Genomic DNA, 7,502 nt, shown 5'->3' with positions numbered 1-7,502 from the left:
AAAGAAAAAGAAAAAAAATAGAGTAATGTCTCAGGATATAAAATCAATGTCCACAATTCAGTTGCCTTTGTATACGCCAATAACAGTCAAGATGAGAGACTAATTAATTACACAACTCCCTTCACCATAACTTCAAAGAAAATGAAATACCTAGGAACATACCTAACAAAGGAGGTGAAGGACCTCTATAAAGAAAATTATGAAATCCTAAGAAAGGAAATAGCAGAGGATATTAACAAATGGAAGAACATACCATGCTCATGACTGGGAAGAATCAACGTTGTTTAAATGTCTATACTTCCCAAAACAATCTACCTATTTAATGCCATTCCTATTAAAATACCAACATCATACTTTCAAGATTTGGAAAAAATGATTCTGCGTTTTGTATGGAACCAGAAAAAAACCCATATAGCTAAGGCAATTCTTAGTAATAAAAACAAACCTGGGGGCATCACCATACCAGATTTCAGGCTGTATTATAAGGCCATAGTGGTCAAGACAGCATGGTACTGGCACAAAAATAGAGACATAGACATTTGGAATCAAATAGAAAACCAAAAAATGAAACTAACACCTTGCAAACACCTAATCTTTGATAAACCAAACAAGAACATACCTTGGGAGAAAGACTCCCTATTCAATAAATGGTGCTGGGAGAACTGGATATCCACATGTAAAAGACTGAAACTGGACCCGCACCTTTCTCCACTCAGAAAAATTGATTCGAGATGGATAAAGGGCTTAAATTGAAGGCATGAAACAATAAAAATCCTCAAAGAAAGCATAGGAAAAACACTGGAAGATATTGGCCTAGGGAAAGACTTCATGAAGAAAACTGCCATGGCAATTGCAACAACAACAAAAATAAACAAATGAGACTTAATTAAACTGAAAAGCTTCTGTACAGCTAAGGAGACAACAACCAAAGCAAATAGACAACCTACACAATGGGAAAGGATATTTGCATATTTTGAATCAGACTAAAGCTTAAGAACTAGGATCTATAAAGAACTCAAATTAATCCACATGAAAAAAGCCAAGAATCCCATATATCAATGGGCAAGAGACATGAATAGAACCTTCCTTAAAGAAGACAGACAAATAGCTAACAAACATATGAAAAAATGCTCATCATCACTATTTATTAGAGAAATGCAAATCAAAACCACCCTGAGATACCATCTAACCCCAGCAAGAATGGCCCACATCACAAAATCTCAAAACTGCAGATGCTGGCATGGATGTGGAGAGAAGGGAACATTTTTACACTGCTGGTGGGACTGCAAACTAATACAACCTTTTTGGAAGGAAGTATGGAGAACCCTCAAAGAACTCAAGCTAGATTGATCCTGCAATCCCGTTACTGGGCATCTACCTAGAAGGAAAAAAAATCCTTTTATCATAAGGACACTTGCACTAGGCTGTTTATTGCAGCTCAATTTACAATTGCCAAAATGTGGAAACAGCCTAAATGCCCACCAACCCAGGAATGGATTAACAAGCTGTGGTATATGTACACCATGGAATACTATTTAGCCATAAAAATGGAGACTTTACAGCCTTTGTGCTAATGTGGATGGAAGTGGAACACATGATTCTTAGTAAAGCATCACAAGAATGGAGAAGCATCAATCCTATGTACTCAATTTTGATACAAGGACAATTAATGACAAATAAAGACAAGTTGGGGGTGGGGAAAGGAAAAGCAGAGAGAGGGAAGGAGGGAGGGGTTGGGGCCTTGGTGTGTGACACACCTTTTGGGGGCAAAACACGATTGTAAGAGGGACTTTACCTAATAAATGCAATCAGTGTAACCTGGTTTCTTGTACCCTTAATGAATCCCCAACAATTAAAAAAAAAGCACACTGTACCCCATGATTGCATTAATGTACACAGTTATGATTTAATAAATAAATAAATATTTTTTAAAAAGTGGCCTCTGCTAATCCAAATGTCTTCTGCAGGTAGAGCTCACTGCCTCAGAACAGATGGATCATAATTTGTTTAACCAAATCCCTATTGAGTACCATTAAAGTTGTTTCTGATCTTTTGATTTTACCAGAAAAGAAATACTTCAAAGTAAATTGAAATATGACATTTTCTAAAGCAGGTGTCTTGAGTCAAGTCATTTTCACATAGAATTGGAAGAAAGGGTTTAGCCCTTATGTAGCTATCAGGAATTGGGCATAAGAAATCACTGTGGTCAAACAGTTCTAGAAGCAGTGTCTACACAAATGCCCTAAAAAGAAAGAGAACTTCTTCTCCCTCGGTACTCATTCTACTCCAGGAAAAAGGAAGAGCAGAAATCAAAGTATTCTTTACCTTGTGATCGTTCAAATGAGCCAATTCGTGAAAAGCTCAGCTTTTCCTTCCTACCTCTGTCTCTCCTCCCCTCTCCTTAGCTCCTTCACCCTCTCAGAACCTACCTGGCTTCCTGGAAGTTTCTCTTAACAATTCAAGACGCTACAGTAATCATTTCTGTGACCATAACCCAGATGCCCTCTAAGTGTAGTGCTCACTGCCTCAGTCTCCTAAAAGAGACAGATAAAGACTGGAGTTACAAAGAATGTAAGTCTGGAGCCTTCCCTGCAGAGTGGCAAGGGTCATTTATAAAAGAAGGGAGTGCTGGGAGGTCTACGAGACCCACCCTCAGTTATTGCTTCTGCTTGCAGAACTTTCCTGGGTGAAATATATAAATCTACGAATTTTGTTCAGTACCTACATGTATATCATGGCACAGTTCCAACTCCTTTGCAAGACTGACTTGAGGGTAGATTCGTTTTAAAAGCTAATTTATTTCTGAAACTCAGACAAAAAAGCTCAGAAATCCTGTTATCTATTGCTTTTCCTGTTCCTGCTTTCCCCATGAAAATTAGCCAATATATCGTTCAGATCTACTTGTGACAATTTGATTTTGAAAAATGACCACTACTCAGGCAGATTGATGCTTCCGGAGCCACTCCTTTCTAGCATGTATTAATACATCAGCCCGACCTTCAAGTAGTAAGTCTGTCTGAGTTATTCTTTGTTTTTTCCCCACTGCTTTTTAAGCTTCATTAAAAAAAATAATACTCTAACCATTTTTCTTAAGATTGTCTCTATAAAATATCCAGCCTGCTACAGACTAGGCTATATCTTCACATTTCAATTCTGAGTTGGTCTTTTTCACTATCTATCATTATTACTACAGCATTTGAGGATTTCTCATTGGAAATAACGTTTGGCTACTGGGGAAATAAAGAGAGATTTTTATCTTTCCAGTTAAAACCTACCACAAAGCTGTAATGTTTTCTAGCCATGATTCTTCTAGGCTCCTATGTCTCAGGTCTTGTGGATACTGTCCCCCCTTTAAAAATGATAAAATTAAGCCAGGCTCAGTGGCTTATTCCTATGATCTTAACGCTTAGGGAGGCTGAGGCGGGAGACTCTCTTGAGGTCAGGAGTTCAAGACCATCTCTGAGCAAGAGCAAGACCCCTATCGCTACCTAAAATAGAAAAATTAGCCCAGCATGGGGGTACATGCTTATAGTCCCAGCCCCTCAGGAGGCTAAAGCAGGAGGATAGCTTGAGCCCAGGAGTTTGAGATTGCAGTGAGCTCTGATCACCTACTGCTCTTTAGCCCTGGCCACAAGGCAAGACATCTCACTCAAAAAAAAGATAACAGTATCAAACTGCTTATATGAGTCAGGACATCACCAAGAAACAGAAGGCAAACACAATTTAGAACAATTCTAATAAAGAGACTATTTACAAAGTCATGGGGAAAGTAAAACAAAGAAAAACTAAACCGTCACCACTCCTAAGTGGGGAGGAAGCAGCCCCTGAGATCCAAAAGTAGAAAGTTCTGAGGAGAGGGCTGCCCCAGAGGAGTGACCTCCCTTCGGCCAGCACAACCAGTGCAAGGCGACCCTTTGCAGAGGGGGCTGGAGTAGCATCACACCTTCTCACTCAGCTCCCTTTCCTGCTGGCAGCTTAGAACAAGACACAGAGCAGGGCTGCAGGGGCAAACAAGAGAGAGCTGAGACTCTGGCTTACAGAAAACTTGGGAAATAGAGAAAATAAAAAGAATTATAGATAATCTAGCAGCTTAGAACACTGATTGTATCACTATGGCATATTTCCTTCCTGTCCTATATTGATAGAGTTTGATATGTAATTATATTACAAAGCAAATCATTGACTATGTCAAAACAGAGATGCAAAAACAATGTATTATATTTTTTTAATTATTTCATTAGTTTTTTGCTGCTCCTTTGTCTTTATGATTTTTATTTTTTTTATTAAATCATAGCTGTGTACATTAATGCAATTATGGGGTACAATGTGCTGGTTTTATATAAAATTTGAAATACTTCCATCAAATTGGTTAACACAGCCTTCACTGCATTTTGTTAGTTATTGTGTTAAGATATTTATATTCTATACTTAGCAGATTTAGCTTGTACCCTTGTAAAATGCACCCTAGGTGTGATCCCATCCATTACCCTCCCTCCACCCGTCCTCCCCTCCCTTCTCCTCCCTCTCCTCTTTCCCCTTCCTCTTGAGCTATATATCTATGATTTTTAATAGCTTTATAATAGACTACCCAGTAGCTGCATCAAATATGAATCAATTATTACATACATAGGCAATGTCCTTTCTTTTTCTTTGCTAGGTAATGTTGTGATGTACATCTTTGTGAAATGAGCTTTTATACTTCTGAGAATGAGAATATTAAGGCAAAAGATAGGAACATGTCATGTCTCTAGATATATATTCATAAATTGTGCTGCTAAAGGCTTGCTCCAATACATCGTGCCACCAGTAAGCGCACAGGATCACAGAACTCTCATCAACATTGGATATTATTAGCTCGGCACCGAAACACAGTGGTTACAGCGCCAGCCACATGCACTAATGTTGACGGGTTTGAGCCCCACTCAGTGCAGGTAAACAACAATGACAACTACAGCGAGAAAACAGCCGGCTGCTGTGGTGGGCGTGCCTGTAGTCTCAGCTACTTGGGAGGCTGAGGCAAGAGAATAGCTTAAGCCCAAGAGTTTGAGGTTGCTGTGAGCTGTGATGTCACAGCACCCTACCCAGCGTGACAAAGTGAAACTCTGTCTCAAAAAATAAATAAATATGACTTGGCGCCTGTGGCTCAAGTGGCTAGGGCATCAGCCACATACACCTAAGGTGGCGGGTTCAAATCCAGCCCAGGCCCGCCAAACAATAATGGCTGCAACCCAAAAATAGTCGGGCGTTGTGGCAGGTGCCTGTGGTCCCAGCTACTTGGGAGGCTGAGGCAGAAGACTTGCTTGAGCCCAGGAGTTGGAGGTTGCTGTGAACTTTGATGCAACGGCACTCTACCTAGGGGGACAGATTAAGGCTCTGTCTCAAATAAATAAATAAATAAATATTTAAAAACTGGGTATTATCACTTGCAGGTTTGGAGGTGGAGGGTTGCTAATTTGCTAGGGAAGTATGTTCAATTTTGTTTAATTTTCTTTTCTTTTATTACTAGTAGAGTTTCTATGTTTTACCATATGTTTGTTTACTGGTTGCATTTGCTGTTCAATTTCTGACTCTCTACTGAATAACCAGTTATTAGTCCCTGGAGCTGCTGCTGAAATTGACCCCTGGGAGAATCCTTACTGGAAATAATTGAGCGTCATGGTGGTAAGACAGCAATTTCAAAGGAAAGAGGCTAATAAACTCCAAGCTGAGTATTTATGGTCTTAACATCTACTTTTTAGAAAGCTTATAATTTTATTAGATCACAAGATTTATCCACCCCTTCCCCATTACCCTTCTAGCCCCGTGTTCCAGCATTTAAAATAACTGGTGCAATACTATAATAAATGCACCTTGAATGATAACAGTAATTCACGTTGCTTTCTGTTCCTCTCTGGCAATGTGATGGTTTAAATTTCTGCTTTGGGAGATATTAGGCTAGACTTGACTAGTGATACTGAGATACGTGTGGGTCTATTGTGGTCTAAACAGTCTTTCTCCTCTCTCCTTTCTTACTTCCCAGGCTATTTCAAAAATTACCTTCCTTGACCCACCAAGCTCCAAGTTTGTAAGAAATTCTTTTTATAGCAGAGATTCTCAAATACTAGATGAATCACCTAGGGAAACCACATAATCCCTAGGCCTCACTTTTGGAGATTCTGATTCTGTAGATCTTAGGTAAGCCCAGGAATCTACACTTTTTTAAATGATTAAGATGCAGAGGTATCTATTGACCACACTTTGAGAAACACTAGTGTAGATCCTTGGGATAAGAAGTATACTGAGGATAGTCACTATAGGAGCAGAAATGAGGCTAGAAGGGGAGGAAGGGAGTATAGTCCAGGAACAGCTCCCTCTCAGCCCATTCTACTGTGATTCTGTAGAAAAGGTAGTCAGTGTGTGACAAGTTTTTGATATGCTAAGGATACAGTGGTCAACAAGGCAGACAAATCACTGCCGTGTGGAAGGATAGCATCTAGTGACAATTCATAACATCATTTAGTGATATACAATTCTGCTTTCAGTGTTGTAACACCTCCCTACACTTTATTTCCTAATATCCCAAATTCTACATCTAAGCTTCCATGTCAATCTTACCCCAAAGTTTCAGACAGCAAGTTGCAGATTCTTGACACATACGTATTTGCTTTGTTGACAGAAGCAGCTCTTTTCTACACAGCATTGATATCAGCACCGGCCAGAACAAACGTGGCAGAATTGCTATATTGTTAAAGCTTTCTTCCATCCCTCTAATTTTTGTTCATGAAATTCCTGCAGTGGGCAGCAACACTAGCCGACCATACCATAGAGATGCAGAGGCCAAGAAACAACCAGTTCTAGAGACTGCACCATCACAGCCACTAGCGAATGCTTTCTGGGTGGAGTCTTCTGATACTATCAGCCCAATGCTGCCATCTTGTGACCTTCTAAGGAAAGGTGACCTGAGCTTGCAGATTTCAAGATTTTTATTTTCAGGGGACATGTGATATTGCTGGGGGGGAAAGCCATTATGTTTCCTTGTCACCTGCTCTATCAATTTTTAATCTAGGTAAAACTTTGGAGAATTTTTGAAAATAGAATAGAAAAAGGTTCTACTCGGAGAAGCATAGAAGTTTAGATCTTAGAAATCACCTTGTAAAGAAATGGCCAGGTTTTTTGTAAAATATTAATGTACCACCTGCTAAAATCTTAACGTACCACTCTGCTAAAATCATTAAATGTCAGATAATACACATTTCCTGTGATAACTTTGCATCCTGAAGTCCTTCTGTTTCCTGAAATGGAATCACTCCTAAGGAAAGCTCCCATCCAATACTCTGCAGAAACCAGAATGCATTTGTTTGAAGTGCTTTCCTGGCTTATTTTTCTTCAGGGCTTCAACTGTACATGCATATCTAGAGTTCTGATGTCTTCCCTTGAGCCAAGAAAAATCTTTCTAAGTTCCTGTTAAACTCCCATAGTACTATGTCACTTTCTTGTTTCCGCTCTGAAACTAGTTGTAACAC

Source organism: Otolemur garnettii, unplaced genomic scaffold (assembly GCF_000181295.1).
Source record: "Otolemur garnettii isolate 467f Iridium unplaced genomic scaffold, OtoGar3 scaffold00008, whole genome shotgun sequence".
NCBI classification, from domain to species: domain Eukaryota; kingdom Metazoa; phylum Chordata; class Mammalia; order Primates; family Galagidae; genus Otolemur; species Otolemur garnettii.
Note: the sequence above shows the minus strand (reverse complement) of the source record.